The sequence below is a fragment of the Myodes glareolus genome, chromosome 5 (assembly GCF_982192425.1).
Source record: "Myodes glareolus chromosome 5, mMyoGla1.1, whole genome shotgun sequence".
Classification (NCBI taxonomy): Eukaryota; Metazoa; Chordata; class Mammalia; order Rodentia; family Cricetidae; genus Myodes; species Myodes glareolus.
In genome coordinates, this window is record NC_142030.1 from 53,268,070 (window position 1) to 53,289,592 (window position 21,523).

The 21,523-nt window shown below is 41.2% G+C and overlaps 1 long non-coding RNA gene across 1 annotated transcript; it reads left to right on the forward strand.

Annotated features, from left to right (window-relative positions):
• The first annotated feature begins 12,349 nt into the window (after nucleotides 1-12,349).
• Nucleotides 12,350-19,894, forward strand: LOC125391854 (uncharacterized). The gene is made up of 2 exons (XR_007229283.3): nucleotides 12,350-14,664; nucleotides 19,584-19,894. It is a non-coding gene; the product is annotated as an uncharacterized LOC125391854 (long non-coding RNA).
• Nucleotides 19,895-21,523: the final 1,629 nt, after the last annotated feature.

Genomic DNA, 21,523 nt, shown 5'->3' on the forward strand with positions numbered 1-21,523 from the left:
AAGTCAGAAACAAGCCCAGGAGAGTGGGGCAGACAGCACAGCAGCCAGAGAGCAACCACGAGACCCACCTCCAGTGGGGACAATGGCCCTTCATCCTCCTCATCTTATAGCTCCATCACGCAGAGCCTTGGTACTGCTGTGGTCCTGTAGTTAAAGTGCTGCTGCCACTGTTGTTGCTGTTATCGCTGCCGCCACTGCTGCTGCTGCCCCCGCCGCCGCCACTGCTGCTGCTGCCCCCGCCGCCTCCACTGCTACTTCTGCTGCTGCAGGACCGTCCTACCTAGAGCCTCCACCTTTCCTTTCACTCCAGTTATTCCTTTTTCAGACCACAGATTTTATTCAACAAATAGAGAACAAACCCATTCTCCCCAAATTGTGATCTGAAATCCATTTCTGAGCCATCAGACTAATTCCCAACATCCCAACACAGCTTCCAGCACCTGTTGGGCCCCCATCCAGTTCTTTACTGAACTGAAATGAAATCAAAGGAAAACACTCCTAATTTACCACTTTGGGTAAACAAATCAGACCCTGTATGAGAAAAATTAATTTTCAATTTTATATTTGCCATAACAAAAATACTGCTCTCTCTACTAAGCTGGATGTGTGCATGTGTTTTCATTAAGGGACAGCAATCAAATACATGATAGAGTCCAAGGAGACAGGCTGAAGGGAAGCATGGGAAGCTCCCTCTAGGGACTCACATTCTCTGCTCTTCTGCATGAAGGTTTCCATGTTCATGCAGGACTGCTTCTGCCTTCCCACCCATCAATGAGCTTCACTGAAGGAAGTGTGCAGCATGATCAGCCACATCTATGGGACTCCCAAGATGCTATCTTTAGGAGGAGGGCCTGCTTGCTCATCCCGGCTTCCTGGCTAGCTTAGATCCAAAGTAATCACACAGAAACTGTACTAATTAAATCACTTCTTGGTCCATTAACTCTAGCTTCTTATTGGCTAACTCTTATATCTTAATTTAACCCATCTCCTAATGTAGAAGAGTCTTCTAAAAAAATGCTCCTGGATAGTAAAAAATTACAGATTCACAATAGGAAAGATTCAGACATAAAAGACCTCTAAATGGGTCATAGTGTTGGATGACTGTACGTAGGCTTGGGAGAGAGAAGAAAATTAATATAGAGAATAAAATTAATGCCTTTTGAAAAAAGGGTAAAGTCTTTAAAGAGACAGAATATAGATAGTTATAGATTAAAAGAAATAAAGAAAAATAAGCCATGTAAAAAATGGAAAATTCACAGAGAGTCTGGATTATGTACATTGTGTTTTCTTTAAAATTTTTGACTGTGAAGGAGGTAAGTACAGAGAGACTTATCATTATATGGGCTGCCAAGCTAAACCAGAATGGATATAAGGATATTATGACTTCAGAATTTGGGTCTAAAAATATGATGCTTTGGAGAGGAGGTTCTTCTTTTGTTTTCACAGAGGATGAGACCCTGTGGATTGCTTCTATCCCAATATGGTATGAGAGACCACGCCCTCCTGAAAGGTTGCTGTGAACACCCTCAAGAAATTACTTTGCTCAACTGCCGACTGAGATGAATCTAGCACACAGGTTATATCATGAAAGACCTGAATAACAGTGCCCCCATTCAGCAGGAAGCAGTTTGGAGAGAAATAACTGCACCCATATTTCCAAATATTGTTTATAAATGTTCTTTTACATTTAAAGGGGGATATGATCTATGAATAATTTATATTGGTATAAATTTTGCCTTTTTGATAGAAATTTAAGGTCAATTTTGTTATATGTATATGTATTTTTGCTCTTGATTAAGGTATTGTGATTGTGTAGTTCATTTAAAAATGTGGTGTATAATTAGGAAATATAGGTTGTTAATGGATAATCATCGATAATAATCAAGCTTGTAGTCATGTTAGATTTTCTAGATATATAGAGATATATTTCAGTTAGATAGGCATTCTTCATATTTTTCAAAGACTACAGAATATGGCATTTAATGTTTTAATAACTTAGGGTTTTTCATGACAATGGGACACGTCTGCTCCTGGCAGCACCAATCTACTTCAAGAGGAAGATGGGCATCGAAGAGGCTCCTTATGGAGTTGGTTAGCCATCTGGGCAAGAAACTGCTCTTGCCTGGACTGTTGCATAAACTGGACACAGAGAACCCAAAGAGAGAGGACTGCTGAACTTGCCTAAAGGTGAGATGGTCTTTCAGGTTTCCTGACTCATGAAAGAGTCTGTGAGACATTCTGCAGGACACAGCAGATAGTGACTGAACTACCTTTGAAATTTCCTGCTTCATGGAAATGTCTGCTAGATACTATGGGCCTGAAGGCTGAAGATGGATGCCCCAACGGTACTGGGTGACTGTACAGGCAGCGAGATGTCTCTGTCATTTCTAGAGTTTGGAAGTTGCTTATTTCTTGTTTACTTAGGTAAGATTATATCCTTCCAGAGTCTTTGGTGGAGTTGAAGAATGGTTAGTTATAGTAACAGTTTTTCTTAGTTATGATAAAAGATAAAATAGATATAAATATTGTAACTGTAATTCTTGCTTTACAACTGTTTTGTTATATGTAATTTTACTATGTTAAGGTTAAAGCCTTCCTTTTTTGTTTAAACAGAAAAAGGGAAATGATGTAGGAGAGTCTTCTATCTATCTGTTGCTTTGATTGGTTAGTTAATAAAGAAAACTGTTTGGCCTGATAGGTCAGAACATAGGTAGGCGGGGAAGACAGAACAGAATTGTGGGAGAAAGAAAGCAGAGGCAGGCAGACGCCATGGAATAGCCGCCAGGTCAGACATGTTGAATCTTTCCAGGTAAGCCATCACCTCGTGGTGCTACACAGATTATTAGAAATGGGTTAGTCAAGATGTGAGAGTTAGTCAGTAAGAGGCTGGAGATAATGGGCCAGGCAGTGTTTAAATGAATACAATTTGTGTGTTGTTATTTCGGGTGAAAAGCTAGCTGTGAGGGAGCCAGGTGGGACAAAAGCAGGCTTGCTTGCCCCATCACTACAATCTCCATTAATCTGTTTATCACCATGTGGCAGTGGCTTACTGGCAAAGTTTCAGCATGTCTAGCTCTGGCAGCAGCTCCATGGCATCTCCCTGACTCCGCCATTCTTTCTTCCAGCATTCAATCCAGCTTTCCCTGCCCACCCAAGTCCAAAGCAGTTCTTTATTCATTCACAGTAATAATAGCACACAGACTCCCACATCAGCTATCCAGCTACAAGCTGATAGTAAGGCTGTACCCCAGATAAAGAGAATAGGAAAAGGCACCCTTCTTGGCTATTCTTGGTTGTCAACTTGACATCTGGAATAACTAAAACACAAAAATACCTGTGAGGGATTTTTGTTTAATTTGAAGGAGAAAAATCTACTTGTAATCCAGATCTATGAGGTGAAAACACACCTTTAACTCAGATCTTTTGAGCTGCGTAAACGCCACCTCTAGTCTGAGCCATACCTGCAGGAAGCTTATATAAGGACATGGGAGAAGTAAGCTTTTGCTCTTTGCATATTTGCTCTCACCTTGCTAGCAAGTCCATTCCTTCTCTGGCTTTGGCACCTTCCTTGGGACTGTATCATATACTGAAACCCAGCTGAGTCATCAGTCTTCTGGACTGAGCAACTACTGGGTCCTCAAACTTTCTATTCTGTTGCTCTAGAGAACCCTGACTAACACAGTATGCAAACCACTCAAAAAGTGTCCAGAATGCACACATATGAGTCAATGTTCACTGCCACAATTATTTATTTGTAAAGAGCAACATGACTTACCAAAGAAAGGCCACAAAGAATGTGTGCTGCTCGATTCTTGTCAAAGGAGGGTCTTTGCTCAGATCAGGGCATTGTCTAGGATATTTAGTGACTTCCAGGTAACCAAACAAAACTTTCATCAAAGAAAACCAGATAGATAATGAAGATAAATTCCAGTAATGTGTTTTTGTTTGCTTCTTTAAGAAATTTCATTTATTGAATTCTGGTTTTGTTTATGTTTTAAGACTCAGTAGCCTCGGCTGCTCCATAACCCACTATAAGTGCAGGCTGGCTCCAACCTGTACAAAGTCCTCCTATCTTGGCCTCTCATATGTTTGGATCACAGGTGAGAATTACTACTTATGCAAAAGTAGGGACTTTTTTTAAAGACACCATGATAAATAAGTTGTAATAGAGAAAAAAATAAATCTCTTGTCAAGGCTAAAGGAAACTAAAATTGCTAAGATTGTGTAGCTAATAAAGAGGGGCCAAAGAAAGAGCTAACTGTGGGAATCCTTTCAGTGGTATTGACCCAGAGTGACTCATCAAACTTTGAAAAGACATAGAAGAAACACAAATAGGTACGGTTAGTGAAAGAATAGAGTCGGACCAGTGGATGCCAGCCAAAGGAGGAAATGGGGACAGAAAGGCAGGGTGGGCATTGTAGAATAAACATTTGTGTATTAGGAAAAATTTGTGAAAACACACATAATGTATAATAAAAAATTAAATCTAATGCTAGTTGTGGACCTTATGTAATAACCTTGTGACAATGTTGGCTTATCAACTATAACAAATGTGCCTCATTACTGCTGAATGATTAAAGGGGACAGTCAGCCTAGCCTGGGGACCTGCACTAGGACAGGGAGAAAATCTGAACTTTCTGCTTAATGTTTCTGCAACCAGAAATGACTCCAGTGTTTAATGCAACCATATAAAGTTATAATTCAGCACAACAATAATGTTGAGACAAAATATTTATCAAATTATTATAAACCTGTTTTTTTTAACATGGAAGAAATACTGTAAGGGTTTCTTGTGTTGGACATAATACACAGCAAGGATTTTGAGAGTAATGTTGGCAAATGTTTAAAAAAATACAAAGTCAAAAACAAAGGAGAAGCCCTTGGGAACAATCATCTCATGACAATGGGGCAACCAGGCAGAGCTGAGACAGAGGAGCAGCTAAAGGGAGGGAAAGAGTGAGGAATGCCATAAAAGGGCCTAGTGAAACAGAAGAATTACATGCATTGTTTTATAAGGTATGAAGAAGGGAACTGCTGCAGGCTATGACATGAGAAGCTGTCAAGCTCCTAGCACTTTCCCTACCTCCGTTCTCTGCTTTGTCTTCAGTGTCAAGAGGTGTTCACGTCCAAAAGTTTCTAGATCCCGTCCATTTGATCAGGAGAGAAATAAGAGAATGAACGCAGATCTGACTTGGCTCCTCCTTCAACCTGATGTCCATGCCATACACAAGATTCTGGGCAAACACAGTGTAGAAATAAGCAACTGTAGAGAGGTCCCTACCTGCTACCCGGCATGTCCATGAAATCAGCCTTAAAGATGTGAAAAATTAGAATCAATGCTTTCCGTTGAGGCAGAAAGATGTTCTCTTTTCTGTCTCTTGAAGGGCAATTTGATCAAGTCAGATACTGGCCAAAACTGAAGGCACCATCATCTTATGCAGTTGAGATACTGGTTCTTATCCAGTGGATGGAGGAAGGTCTGAGACACCAGGACTGGAGCAGGTAGAATTTCACTCTAGAAAATCTTAGACTTCCTCCCCACACTCTGTATTAAACACAGAATAGGCCCCAAGGGAAGCCAACAGTGTTCCTCCAAGGGAATGAGAAGTTGGTAGCAAGTAGAGTATCACAGGAACACAGCTGCCTCTTCCAGCTGAGGGCTGCTGCTTCGGACGAGGGTCACGGAGTTTGTGTGGTTTGTCTTCATCCATCTAGAGGGGTTTAGGAGCATTTGCTTTGAGTCCTTATGTTTGTTTACAGTATTACTTCAATGGGTGTCTGTTGGAGTGTGTGTGTGTGTGTGTGTGTGTGTGCACGCACATGCTTGTGCACATGTGAATGTGTTCAATTTTAATTGGAGTGCATGTGTTTAATTTTATCATCCATATTAAAGGTATTATTTCAAAAAATAACATGCTAAAGAAAAACACAAGCATGACCAGTGTTTTGGAAAGCAATGGGAGGTAATCTGAAGTCACCAGCAATGAAAGAGAAGCGTTAACTTTGTCCTCTCCCTCAGCTTCAATGTGGCAATCTACGACCCAAGTCCACACACCCAGGAAGGAGGGTGTGCCTCTTTGCAAAGCAGTCCTGCAGGGATGGCTAGTCCTGTGTTACTTCATTCCACATTGAAGGAGAAAGTCTCCAGCCAATACCACCCCACCTGAGTGACTGGCAATTAAGATTTGTTACTTCTCCGTAAACAAGAATCACTAAGGGTAAGAGCATCATGAACTACCCTGTCATAGCTTCTGTAGGAATGACTAGATTGTACCCAAGGTATATATACTTCCCCGCTGGGGTCTTTCACAATGCTTTTTTGGTAATCCTGTGTTGAGGCCAAAGAGCTAATATCAGAAGTGCTGGTCTTGTTTATTGTAACAATGTCTAGAGCTATCTGAGAGCTATAGTTATGAAACTCAGGGTAATGGGAAGTGAAGAAAAACTCACAAAAAATCCACACCCTTCTCTGGGATGAGAACTGGTGCTGCCTTAACATCACATCCATATTCCCTTCCCTGTCACTGCAGCAGAAGAGTCACAGGTGAAAGTTATCAGGGTAGATAATGGAGAACTTAAAAAATAACCAATAATTATCATGTACCTATGTGTCAATACTGACCAAAGACTGCAGATAGTCTGCTATAATAACTAGAAGTCTGAGGAGATGGTTTTCCTTACAGAAAAATCCTAGCAGTCCATTCTAGTTTCAATTTTAGAGACCACAATAAGACACCATCTTTGATATAAGACACCAGGGCTTGCACAGGTATAGACAAAGTAGGTGCCATGAGGCCAGAATACCAGTCTGTTTTCCCTGTTGGCCAGATAGAGGGGACTGGCGACTGGATTAATTCAGGTGTCTTGCTTGAAAATGATTGGTTTGGAGGAAGGGGCTGCTTGTTTGTCCTGGATGCTTGGCTATCTCAGACCCAAAATAATCACACAGAAATTGTACTAATTAAATCACTGCTTGGCACATTAGCTCTAGCTTCCATTGGCTAACTCTCACATATTAATTTAACCCATTTCTATTTATCTGTGTATCACCACGAGGTTGTGGCCTACTAGCAAAGTTTCAGCACGTCTATCTCCGGCAGCGTCTCCATGGCAACCCTTCTCCCAGCATTCAGACCAGTTTTCCCCATCTACCTACGTTCTGTCCTATCAACAGGCAAAGGCAGTTTCTTTATTCATTAACCTATAAACACAATACATAGACAGAAGGACCTCCCACACCATGATTGATTTTCTGATTTACACCAATTATAAGAAATATACTGACTAAACAGGGGAATCCTTTAAAATGTTAGTTTGAGGGGACTATCCCATGTTATTAAGTAGAGGAAACAGAAATGTTTGTGGTCCACACCCACATTTTTTAGCTTTATTTTATATTTCATTTGCACAAGATTCTACCACTGCAGCTTTGCACAGGACCACTGTCCTTCCTACCACTGTATCCATTTAACCTCAACTTTTGGGGTTTCTCTCTGAGGAGTTGATATTTCATATGCTGTTCAACCTTAAAAACAAAAGCTAATCAATGGGAGTATGTCAATATAATGCCACACAATGTCATAGACAGATGGGGATTATATTTACACAGACTTGAGAAAAAAAATAGGAATCATATTTTACAATTTGAAAACTTATGATAAATAAAACAGAATGGTTTGGCATAATGAGGACCATGTGGATCAATGCAGTAAAATTGAAAGTCTTGAAATGGACTCCAATGTTTACAGTCAATTGATTTTCACCAGGGTGCCAAGGTCATTTAATGTGAAAGGAAGAGTTTTGGGAACATGTGGTACTAGGACACCTAGATGCAAAAGACTGAAGGCAAGGTGTCACCTCAGATCATATGCAAAAAGGAATGTAAGATGAGTTAAAGATATAAATGAAAGAGATAGAAATATAAAGCTCCCCTAGGAAGACACAGGGGAAGGTCTTAATGACCTTGGAATCGGCATTGGAACCTTAGATACAACAACAAAACTAAATGTGAGGAGAAATAAATGGACTAGATGTCATCAAAATTTAAAACTTATGTAGTTCAGAGTACTATTATCAAAAAGACAAGAAGAAAAAACAACCTGTAAAATGGAAAAAAATGTTCATACATAATTTAACTGGTACTTAGTGATCTATGGTCTTTAGTGATGATCTTGTGGTATAGTATCCAGAATATACAGAGAACTCTCAAGACTATAAAAAGTTAAGCAACTGTAATAAAAAAATGAGCAAATGAATTAGGGAGACATCTGACCAAAGAAGTTATAGAAATGACCAAGAAGTATATGGAAAGATGCATGACATCAAGTCCTTGAGAACTGCAGTGAAAGAATCAAGGGGACTGTGATTGTAACACATTGTGATTGTAACAATTTAAGGAAAACAGCATCATAAAGGATACTGCAAAAGTGAACCCTTACCCGTCACTATGGAGACTGTAAAACAATGCATGTAAAATAATGTAGAAAATATTCAGATTTTTTTAAAATAAGATTTAACATAGCATTACCACATGGCCCAGCAATTCCATTCCTAAGTATACACAGTGTTTCCAAAGAATCTGTGCCAACCCTTTTTGGAAGTTGTTATAACAAGTTACTATCACTGAGAGGTAGGCCTTTTATTGAAGGGGACCAAAGGAGGGGTAGATCTGAGGGAGAGGAGAGGTGGGGGAGGAGACTGAGAGGTGTAGAGGCAAGAGAAACTGAGGTCAGGATGTACTGTGTAAGAAAGATTAAAAAACTCTGCCTGGGGGGGGCAGGAAGGAGAGTTGGCTCTGAAGTCATAAGAGCAAGAGAGATTCCCCTGACCCTCACCAGCTGCAGCACTTGGTAGAGCAGGCCCTGTGCCCACCCAGGCAGCACCATAGAGCTGATTCTGTTGGTGGAGTTGTGGGTGAGGCAGCCTTGAAGTTGTGAGCATGAGAGAGCTGCCCACACTACTCATCCATCATTCAGAGGTGTGGGTGGAGGAAAGCTCCCCCATCACACCTTGCCGTCTGCAACAGACAATGGAGCCAAGCCTTCCCCTGATCAGCTGCAGCACTCAGGAAAGTGGGCCCTGTGCCTCACCTAGGCATCACAGTAGAGCTGACCCCATTGGCAGAGGACAGGTGAGCTGACCCTGGTGAAATGGGAATGGGCTAGCTGGCTACACTCCATTCAGCTGCCATGTGGTGGTGAGGGTGAGGGAAAGATACTCTCTTCCCTTGTCCCTACTACCTGTGGTGGGTGAGGGAATTGACCCTCCCCATTACCAGCTGCACTACTCAGGAAAGGAGCCCTGCTCCTCACCTGGGCACCACAGGAGAACTGACTGGTGTGTAGGTGAACTGCCCCAAGAATGTGGGCATGGAAAATCTGGTTCCACCCCTCACCTGTCCTATAGTAGTGTGTGTGTGAGGGGGGAGATGGCTTCCCCACAACTTTCTCTACCTGTAGCAAGTGGAAGAGCTGGCTCTGACCCTGGGGTCATAGGAGCAGGAGAGTTATTCCTACCCCTCACCACCTATATAGCACATGGGAGACTTACCCCTGCACGTTGCCTAAGCAACACAGTAGAGCTAACCCTGGTGGTGTAGATGTGGGAGAGCTGACCCTTGTTCATCTCTGCAAGGAATGAACTAACCAGGGTAATAATGGAGAGTTCACTCTGGTAGTGAGGACAAGGGAGAGCTTGCAGGCTAACAAACCCTGCAATTCCCCAGGCCTAAAACCAGGGTTATGAGTTGGTCCAACCTGTCTGTGATCTGCTGGAGCACACGAAGAGGCTGGCTCTTCATACCCAAATCTTCAGGTTCATCCACAACACAGAGCAACAACAAGATATCCAAGAGGAGTCTCAGTGAGGCCCCAGCATCGATAGGGTAGCAGAAACCAGAGGATTCAAACCAGACCAATGACTCTTTGCAATGAACACGTAGAAATAAAGGTAAATGAATAAAAGGGTTAACTGTGTGGCTCACTGTGTCACACTACAGCTTCCATGATGAGATTTATTTTTCCTTTTTCCTTCTTTTTTCTTCTCTTAAATTTTATTGTTATTGTTATTATTATTATTAGTGGTGGTAGTAGTAGTAGTAGTATATTTGGGGGGAGGTTGCAATGGCAGAGGGCAGACATGAAGGGATGGGGAATGAATGTGTTTGACACGTATGACACAAAGAAACAAAAAATAAACAAAATGAAAGTTTAGAAATGCACGTTATTGTCCATAGCAGTGTCATTCACAACAGCTAATAAGTGCAGACAACCTGAATATCTACCAAATGATAAACAGATAAATATAAATATATCCATATAAAATACGATTCATTCATAAAAATGGCGAAGTCCAAGGTGAGGGACCATGGGGAAAGGGCCAACCAAAATGAAGGGGTAAGAATGGAAACCTATAATCTTGTCATCACACTAAGAAATAAAAATGTTGGAAGGGACATCTTCTATATGGCTTGTCAAAACTCTTCCTTGCAGCTATGAGTCGTTAAACAAAATCCTCCATCAGGTATGGGAAAACGCTTATGAGTTCTTGATCAAGGAGGCCCTAGACATCCACAAAATAACAGCCTTGTGCTGTTGCCCTTGGTTACCTACCAGAACTAGACAAGACCTGGTGTGGGAGAATTATCTGTATTCTGTCAATCATGTATTTTAATAAAACGCTGATTGGCCAGGCAGGAAGTATAGGCGGGTCAACCAGACAGGAAGTAGAGGCGGGGCAATGAGAATAGGATAAGGCTAGGGAGGAGGAAACTTCCTCAGCCACTCCTGCGCAGACCACTGAAGAGGCAGCATGTAACTTGCCCAGCTGAGAAAGGTACGGAGCCATGTGCTAATGTAGATAAGGATAATGGGGTAACATAAGTTATAAGAGTTAACAGGAAGCCTGACCTAATGCACCAATCAGTTTATAACCTTATGGAGTCCTGTGTGTAATTTCTCTTTGGGATTTGCCGGCTGTTGGGGTACCGGGCGGGACGGAAACCCCAACAAGCCGGCCCCTCATGTTACAAGACCCTGATGTTGAAGTTATCCACCACACACCTTGGTGACTGCATATGGAGAAATCAAGCCGAGACTGAGGTGCAAGTCTCCTCCATGACAATTAGTACCCGGGAAAGAGAAGGTATCGATTGTTTTACCCATCTATGATTAATACAAACTACAACATTCAGGCAGTGGTGGCACAGCTATTACGGGGATAACTAACTGCTCTGGTTGGATTTGAGACCCACCACACAGGAGGGAATTTATACCTGAAATCATAGAGCCACTGAAAAACCTACGTTTAGGAAGGACATCAGACTTTAGGAGGGAAAACGACTCCATTGTTTAGGTAATTTGACCACCTCCTAAAATATATGCTTATGCTCATAAACAATTACAACTCTCAGTTACAGTCAGTGAAGTCTGTCTTGTCAGTAAAACCGTGATGGTGACAGAACAAATGACAGCTCAGTGCGTGTCCCTGAAGATTCATCCCCTCCAAAGACTCCAGAAACCAGAGAAAGACTGTAAGACGCAGGATAGGAGGAGAGCTGTGATGTTCTGTTCTCTGGATAGCACACAGCACGACAATCACGAACAACCAGACTGCATTGCATGCTCGTCTAAACCTGTCAAAGCTCTAACTTAATAAGGAAGAACCGATTTTAAAAGCCAACTACTAAACTCTATTATTTTATAAGCCCTCATGCATTTTTAAATCATCAGCCATTCATATTCTGAAGCCTAAAAATTATTCAGAAAGATCTACAAATACCTTCCATTGCTCAAGTACTTTATTCCTATCACAAATACAATTTTAGAAGTAGTTTTATACCTGCTACTATTTCATATTTGTTTTAATGTTTTTTACAATTTTCAGAATTATCCGCTGAATGTTTGATATAATTTGGGCAGACATCTTTTGTCTATAACACAAATCACTTGATTATGCAATAAATAGATTTTATTCATATAGTAAAACTCCAATAAATTCCCATTTATTTTACCTAAAATAGAGTGAAACACAGTTTACGTGTTATAATATGGATAAACTTCGAGAAAATTATACGAAGTAACAGGTAACATGCACAAAAGCCTGTTATTATGAGTTCACTGAAAAAGTATTCAGATTAAGTAAAGCCACAGAGGCAGAAAGAAGACAGCTGGATTTCAGGTCTTGGGGAACTAGAGAGAATGAGGCCACCTACCAGTGGTTGTGGCATCCTTGGGGAAGCATCATCATTTGGAACCTCAATGAGTCTGTTTTGTGACTCTACAGAACACCACAGGCAAGATAATTCACATAGAACACAAATGAATTTCTTAGTATTCTGTTGGCGGACAAGTCTGACTCAAGCTCCTGGTACTTGTGTAAGGCCTTTCTACAGTGTTTCACATGGTAGAAGGCAGAAAGGTAAAGAGAGATCGAATACTGTGTCTCTGTATCAGAAGAGAGCATTTCTGGAAGCCCTGTGGAGTGACCTCAGTCTATCCATAAGGCATGCTAGAGACCTCGATTAATGTCTTCCAAAAGGCCTCATCTACCATCCCTATTTTGCTAGGGCCAACCAACATGAATTTCAAGGACACATTCAGACTACAGTAGAGTCCAATGGACAATCAGACAACAGCAAGAATGTATGAATCACGTCTGAATTAGACTCTTTGCATGTTCAATTGTATGATATATTTTACTTCTGCTGAAATGTGCACTAGTACAGTATGCTTCTGATCCTTAAGAAAATCAGGACTCCATGTAAGTAAGTATGTCTGGGAGGAAGAAGCATGAAAGAAGTAATATGAGATGTTAATGAGGTCAAACTTAAGATATAAAATAATGAATGATCTTTCAGTGTTCTTCACCTTTGCCTCAAAATATATTACTTAAAACATGACAAAAGCAGCTTAATAGTTTAAATAAATTCAAACAGGAGTCTGCTTTTATTCCAGCATGGTAGACTGGAAAAGCTAGTAGTGAGAAGGGGAAAAGAAGAGTCAAAACAGAAGAACTGATCTCTGCAGGAAAGAGCTTGCCAAGGGTAAGAGACTCTTCAATAGAGTACCTGACACCTTCTGACTGGCTGGAGGGTTCTACAGAGCCTGCAGGATGACCACTGCCAGCCACACCTACTGTGACCTTCCTGAACAAAGTCAGTTAGCCTCAAGGGAATGGACATCCACTTGGGACAAAGAAAAGATTGGAAAATAAACTCCAGGTACATTTGAAAATTGTTACCCCCAAATTTTCAAGGGCAGTTTTGGCTTATGGAACATAAAGGCAGTTACCAACAGAAGTTTAGTTATTTCTTAAAGAAAATACATTGCCAAAGCAACCAGAAGCATAGCCTCTGTCCATGCCTAACGAGGACTCACAGACAGCAAGTGCTAAGGAAATTGTCCCATCAGTACTCCAGCCAGTGCCAAGCAGTTTGAGCCCACAGGAGAAGAATTGACAAAGGAAACCCTTGCACACAGCCTAACCAGGAATCTCCCCACTTGGGGAGAACAAGAAACTTCCTTTCTCCAGCAAATTTTAGATTTCTGGGAGCCAGTGGCTACTGCATGACTCCACTTATTTTCCACTCTCCAAACATTCTGAGTTATGCAGATGGTCAGGATACAACACCGGTGTCACTCTTCGGGAGGATGGCCTGCTTTCCATGTCCAAGGGAACTGCCTACAGGATCCAGTCATTCAAGAGACTGACTAGAGCCGAATCAGTCAGGGCTGTCTCTTCTGGCGATTATCTGTGACGGCACTGCTAGGAAATCAGAATATCCTATCCCCCAACCACCGTCAGTGGACAAGCAGCCATGCCCCACCCTGTGCTGCCCATTCTCCCACATGCCAACCTGAAGGCTGCACCCATAGTTTTAAAGAATAGACTGTGAGTTAATATGTTTTCTCCATCTCTTTCCTGACCACTAAGTCCTTACAGGCTATATGTTCCTGAGGACATAGCTCTCAGAGCCACTAAACTTCGTATGTGTTTATGTGCATATGAAATAATCACGAGTTGCTAGGATTTGTCAGTTACTGCTCTAAAAGTAACCTCCAGCATATAAAAGACATTTGGGGGGATGAAGATGTTTAAGGAAATAATAACAGAGGATATGAATTGGCTACTAGGACACTAACTTCAGAGACCTATACAGTGACGACAGCATAAGGATGACAGGATTCAAAGCATGAGGCTTACAGCATCGGACGGTTATCTGTTCTAATCTTTAATTGCTGGGTACATTTGGAATGTCACCAGGCAACTCTGAGCTTTTGCTAACCTCTTGTTAGTCACAATCCCAGAGTTTTCCAGTGCCAACTGTGGACATCAGTTGCTTTGTTCCATGTAACTCTCAACTTTGTGTGCATCTTTCCACACTTACTTTCCAAATAAAGTAAGTCTGGGAGGCTACATTGAGGGAGATGCTTCCAAAATATGACTCCTTCTCATCTTGAAAAGATGAATATGACCTCAGCCTTGTGGGCACCAAAATCCAACTAAGAAGTATGCTACGATCTATTGAAGATGAACAGTGGTTGGGTGTAGGATATTCTAGCAGTGGCACTAAGAAACAAGCTTCCCCCAGGAAGGAAAGGAGTCTTAGCAGCTGTAGCTGCGCAGTTGCACAGAGGACTGATCTCTACCACAGTGCTGCAGCAGGTACCTTTGCTGATGTCATGATTCAGTGTGGTTCGTGTAAATTGAAGTGCAATGCTTTGCTTTCTAGAAAACTTTTCATGAGTTTCCCCTTATTTGGATTACTTTCATTCTCCCTACATGCATTTTTCCCCCAACACCAACTAATTCTACGACACCAGCTATATGTGACAATCCAATCCTGATGCTATCTCTGGTTAAAGGCTCTCTTGGAAGAACCTTAACTCCACAGGTTAAGGACTCATTTCCACCAGACTGTCTCCATTTCAGAAGACAGCCACAAATTGGCATCCCAGGCCTTCCACAATTTCCTTAACTAGGTACAAATTCAGCAATTCTCACTATCACCTGTTGAACCACTCAGAGAACTCGGAAGTATTTTACTTGTGTAGTGGTTGGTTTACTCTCTTTACTCTTTTGAGGGGCCCTTCTACCCAGCTCCCAAATAAATAACACACAGAGGAATTAGGAATGCCCAATTTATCAGGAATGCCCAATTCATTAGGAATGCCCAATCTTAGCTTGGCTTCCTTCTTGTTCACTTTATTTTTTTAACTTAAATTATCCTGACTACTTTTTGCCTCTGGGCTTTTTTTTCCTTACTTCTGTATATCTTACTTCCACTCTTACTCCGTGGCTGGCCACTGATGTCCTCCTCTCCTTGTTCTCTTGTTGGTCTTCCTTTTCCTCCTCATTTCTCCTTTTTAGTTCTACTCTCTGCCTACCAGCCCACTCCTTCTAGATCCTGCAAGGATATTTGTCATTCAGAGCTATTTGTCATTCAGCTCTTTATTAGACCATGAGGTGTTTTAGCCAGACAAAGAATCACAGCATCACAGAGATAAACAAATGAAGCATAAACAAAAGTCACACACATTAAAATAATATTCTCCAGCATACTTGCCATTACTGCTTAGTATAAACAGCACATACAGTCAAATGTAAGATGAATAAACACAGCAAGGTATGAAGGCAGGTAGAGAGCAGGGCATATAGTCAGGTACACAACCTTTCCAGCAAGTCAGTGTGCACTGACCTGAAACTCTCCAGAGTACACTGGTTAAAACTGATTTATCAGACTGAGATGGTTCAGTGGGTAAGAGTGCTTATTGCACACGCATGAGGACCTAGGTTCAAATCCTTGGCACTCATATAAAAAGGCAGACATGGCTACACGTGCCTGTAGCCCCAGTGTTGGGGGACAGAGAGATAGGTCCTTGGAACTCACTACCCAAACCGCCTACTCAAAACAATGAACTTTGGTACAGTGAGAGACCCTGTCTTAAAAGAATATAGTAGAGAGATAGGATACTATTGTCTTCCTCTCTTCTTTTTTTAATTTTTCAAGGTAGAATTTCTCTGTAATTTTGGAGCCTCTCCTAGAACTAGCTCTTGTAGACCAGGCTGACCTCGAACTTACAGAGATCCACTTGCTTCTGCCTCTTGAGTGCTGGATTAAAGGTGTGCGCCACAATCATCCAGCTTGTCTTCCTCTTCTTGTTACTGAATGATTCATGCACCTGCATACCACCTGCGTAGCACACACACACACACACACACACACACAGAGAGAGAGAGAGAGAGAGAGAGAGAGACAGACAGACAGACAGACAGACAGACAGACAGACAGACACCAAATTAATAAAAGACTTAATTTTCAAAGAGGCAAGGCATGTTGGCTTATACCTACTGCAGTATTTTGGTATTTAGAGGCTGACAGGAAAAAAAGCAGTGAATTTGAGGCTAGTCTGAGCTATAATGCAAGATTCTTTCTCCAAAAATAATCAATGGAGGGATTTTCAAGGTTGTGTTATATTATTTGTCATTGACAGTAAAACTGAACTTCCAGCCTTCTGCTCACACCCGTGTGGCTCAGAGTTCCTGCCCTTTGTCCGCTGAGTACCAGCTTTCATTACTGAACTTTTCAGGGCCCACCAAGAGTCACCTCAGTAGCATAAACTCCTGAAATGGATAACTGAAGACATTCCTGTAGCCTAGGAAATTCCAATGTTTTAGGAGCTTTGTGACAGAAACAAAGGTAACGGTCAAATAAAATCTTTTCTGTACAGTGTTCCCCGGAGATGATAATTCTGCTGCTGCTGATTTTAATAACTGACATAACTGTATAAAGAACTTCGTTGTTCCTAAAAAATAGCTATTCTTCAAATTCTAAAAGCCGGTAGGGACCTTGATGCTTTCCTGAAGAGCCCAGGCATGTCAGCTGGCTCTGACAAGGGTGCAGTGGACAGACAAACCCTTTGTTGCTGCTGGCATGCTGACTGTAACAGAGTGAAATCACAGATGGCAGTTTGTTTTTATGCCTTTTCTGGACAGTGCCTTTCCTGGAGTAAGCCCCTCATCTGATGGGTTTGCAATTTTGATATCTATTTAATTCTCATTCTTTCCTTTTTGACAAAGTGATCTCTCACTCTTTTTAGACACCAGGTATCCCTTAACTGGGTTTCCTCTCCTGCAGTTAAGGACTATTTCTGCCTAAAGTACATATATAAACAGTTCTTCAAAAGCTCTGAAGCTAACTGAAACTGCTTATGTGCAGACACACATGGGCACACATTCTGACACACTCTCTTGTGGTTTTATCCCTTCTCTGACATAAAGAAGGAACCCCTTCAATATTTTCATTTTCCAGTTTGTTAAATATTTATAGGGCATCCATTGTTTTTTAAATAGCAAATTTGCACTTAAGAGCATCTGAAACAGATAAAGATTCTGTTTAAGGGAAATCTGAAAATGATTTGGTCTGCAGTAATTTTCTTCTCATTTGGAATGGTCCACCATAAACAAGAAAGTAATATACTTTTTAATCTGCTTCAGACTTATTTCACAAATAATTTTTGGAGGTGCATAAACTCTAGCTTAGGGACTTAGCATAGTTCTCAGGATAAAGGTCTATGACCAGGAATAGAATACCAAGAGTGGATATTGAGAGAATAGAACCAAGGTGTGGGGACATGGGGAGAGAAGGGGGTGAAAGTTTCTGCCCCACCCAGTCCTGCAGCCAATCAGTGCCAAATAAATACACAAAGGCTTATATTAATTATAAACTGCTTATCCTATTAGCTCAGGCTTATTACTTACTAGTTCTTACTGCTTAAATTAATCTCTAATTCTTGTCTATGTTTAGCCACATAGCTTGATATCCTTTCTCAGTCAGGTATTCTCATCTTGCTTCCTCTGTGTCTGGCTTGTGACTGTGTCTCTGTCTTTCCTCTTCCCAGAATTCTCCTAGTCTGGTCACCCTGCCTACATATCCTGCCTGGCCACTGGCCAATATCATTTTATTAAACTAATATGAGTTTTATAAAATCTTTACAGTGTACAAAAGCATTATCCCAAATAAGAAGAAGCAAAAAAGAATTTGGCTTCTTTTATTGACTACATGTAAATCAGAATCCAAACCAAATCCATCAAAAGATCTATGGACTGAGGAGAGGTCTCAGTGGGTCAAGCCCCTGCTATATTTGGGTTTGAATCACCCAAATCTGTGTAAATTTTATCACAGTTCCACACAAACACCAGTATGTTACTATAAAATGGAACCAGAGACAGGAGAGTCATTGGAAACTCAGGGGGCAGCTAGCCTGCCCTAGGGGCAGACAGACATGAACCACAGACTCTGTGTCAAGGTGGAAGAAGAGGACTGGAACTGAGAGTTGTCAGTAACATATTCAGGCTCTCACTCCTATATATGATTGTGAATGCATGAGTGCGCGCACACACATTCACGCACACAATGATAATCCCGCCAGGGATATTTCCTAATGTAGGCTCTCACATATACTTCCAAAATGAATGCCTTGCCATAAGTCAGTTTCTCTCCTGCTTTGTGTTTTAGAAAACAATTCAGAAGTGCTTATAACCAGAGATGTCTGGAAAATTACTCCATTTTCCTCTCCATCAAATAGTGCTTCCATTTGATTAATCTTTGAGAAAGTCCATGAGAAAATTTATTTTTGGAGAAAATCAACTTTTTAAGATGTTCTTTAAAAAAACACTTATTTTATAGGTATGGGTATTTTTGCCTACATGAATGTCTGTGCATCGCATGTATGTATGGTTGGTATGTATGCTTGATGCTCACACAGAGACTTGAAGAGGCTGTTGGATTCCCTGGAAGGCTGGACTTGCAGACAGTTGTGAGCTGCCATGCAAGTACTCGGAATCAAACCTGGATCCTCTAAAAGAGTAGATTGACCCATGTAACTTGTTTTGGTTAAAAGAGGCAAATCTTTAGTGTCCTACACACCAATCACCTTAGTTGTTGAAATAAAACGTATCTATCAGGCTATGCAAGGAAGAAGTCACTCATGTTTATATAAACCAAGTCCAATGTGTGGCTCTGTGCATTTAAACTTCACACTGCCACACGCAAGAGAGACAAACTCACCAACCAAATCACCTGAGAAATTGAAGCTGCTTATCTGGGAGCCTCAGTTAAAAACAGACTATTTCCCAAAAAAATCTTTTCCTTTTTTTGTTAAATTCATAAATCTACCCCCCCACACACCCTATAAAGTATCTTTTATCAACTTTCTACCAGAAATTCTAATCTGAAATCCACATTGCGGGGTGGAGTGGAGCAAGAGATGCATGCTTGTACATGGTCATATATAGTATATGTTAAGCATGTGCACAGGTGAGTGTATATCTACACTTGGATACTCAGGTACATGAATGTGTACACAGACACATTCAGTCTTCAAGTTCTACATCACAAAAAATCTGTAAAAAAGGAATCATCACAAAGCCCATCTTATAAATAGAAGAGAAGGAAAACTGAGGTGGCATAGACAAATGTTCCTTTGCAGGGATGGTGATTTTAAATACAAACAAGCCCGTCTGCTTCATCAATGAGTTTGTTTCCAAGGTGCTCACAGTTCCTTTTTCCTCTCTCTGCGCAGGGTCTAGAGCTGCCTCACCACCTCAGCTTCTCTGCCCACTTCTCTGTGGTCCAATCTGAATTCTCACCTAGGTCACCTCTCAAAGCTGAGCCATTATGAGAACATCAAAATCATTCTGTAATTTCATGAGGAGTCCTGTTCGTGAGGAAAGTGGAGCCGACAATTTTCTGGGCAGTAAGGATTGTGTTCCAAATTACTGAAACCAGAGTCATCTAATAACGAACAATGCGTGTTATTTTTTGAAACCTGGGGCAATTCTGGGGCTAATTTTCCTTTGTGTTTGCACTAATAAAGTCCAGAAGCAAAGCTGATTCCCTAGGTGGATGTCTACATATCTTTGTATCCTGGATAGTTTGTACAAGTCTGGGAAATTCATCAGCATTTTCTAAGAAGTTAAATCCTCTGAGGTCCTATTGGCTCAGACTTTGGCATGGGTTTCCAAACCCAGACAAGCTGGTCACAAAAAGTACTACAGTGATGCCCACTGAGGATTTCCTACAGGTCTTGCCTGGTCAAAGTGGCAAGACTGCCATCTTGGAAACCAACATTTCACCAAAGTTTTAAAAGCTTCTGTTATGTCTTCATTATTAACTGTAATTGGCTTCCTTATATAGGCAGAAAGAAACCTTGGGGAATATGATACAGAGTGTGAGAGAGTGTTTGAGAACCATATACCAGGAATCCATCTGAACATGTGATAGACTTAGAACACACGTGCAATAGCTCCTCAAATGTTAATTTATTTAAGTTATCATGAGTTTTGAAAACAGCCGCACAGAAAGTAATTCCCACGACCCCAATTTCCTCTCATCATGACCTCTTCTTCTTTAATTATTATTGTAGCACTGTCAAATTTGCTCATTTATTTAGCTCATGGAATAAATAGTCTCAGTGCACAGAAAGATATAAAGAATTGTCCTTCAATTAATTTCAATATCATCATAGCATCTGTTTAAGTTCTCCAAAGCAGTGCCTCTAAAATTAAACATGTACAGCTCACCTGGACAACAGCTCTGAGGCCTGGGAGTGTGCAACCTGGCTCACGGGTCGCGGTGAATTCACTGATCTTATTTGCTTTTACACTTTGAGTATCAAGGTGCTGGGTGACTGACTCGGTAAGCTTCACGAGGGGGGAATCAAGATTGTTTGTATTTCCCTAGAAAGAGTAAGTGATACATTTTAGTGTAAGGAGAATGGAGGAAAGGCAGGAGGATGAAAACTGAGTTTTCTCTGGAAATCTCCGACACTCCTATCTGTTATGCCTGCAAGAGAGCACTTGACCTGGTGTCAAGCCCCAAAGAAAAGGTGCCAATTAGTTGGAAAAGAACTTAGCAGGAAATTCAGAGGCTAACACCGAGCTTGCATTGAGACAAGGAGAGCTTCAGCAGAGGAATAACTGACAGAGGAAGAAAAGAAAAAAAAAGTAGAAGTCAAGTCCACCTTGGAAGCTATCTAGATTTAGCTGAAACATAAGGATCGATTCATCTCTTTGTGGATTTATTCAGCAATTCAGCAAACAGCCGGCTATTCAGAGTGAAGTACGGTGTCCCAAATTCCTAGATTCTTCAGCAAATACTCAAATTCATGACACTAGTTAAGCTCTATGATTCTTGACTAGAGACAAATATTGTGCGATACTTTCAATTTTTGACCTTGATAGTCTTAAGTCTATAAGTTTAAGGAAATGCCATCTAGTTGAGGTTTGGTCTTCGCCTTGTTTTGAATGTAATTGAGCAATGGGTTGAAATTCACAATAACGCTTGACTTGTAACAAAGCACTCACACATCTGTCCTCTCTTACCCATGCCTTTCTCTAGCAGAATCAGTTTGCCACACCGATTGATATCAGATTAAAACATGGCCATGCAAAAATAGTGTCACGTGATCAAGTCAGTCACGTATGGGTTTTCTGCATGTGCAGAGTTTTCTGTAACACATGT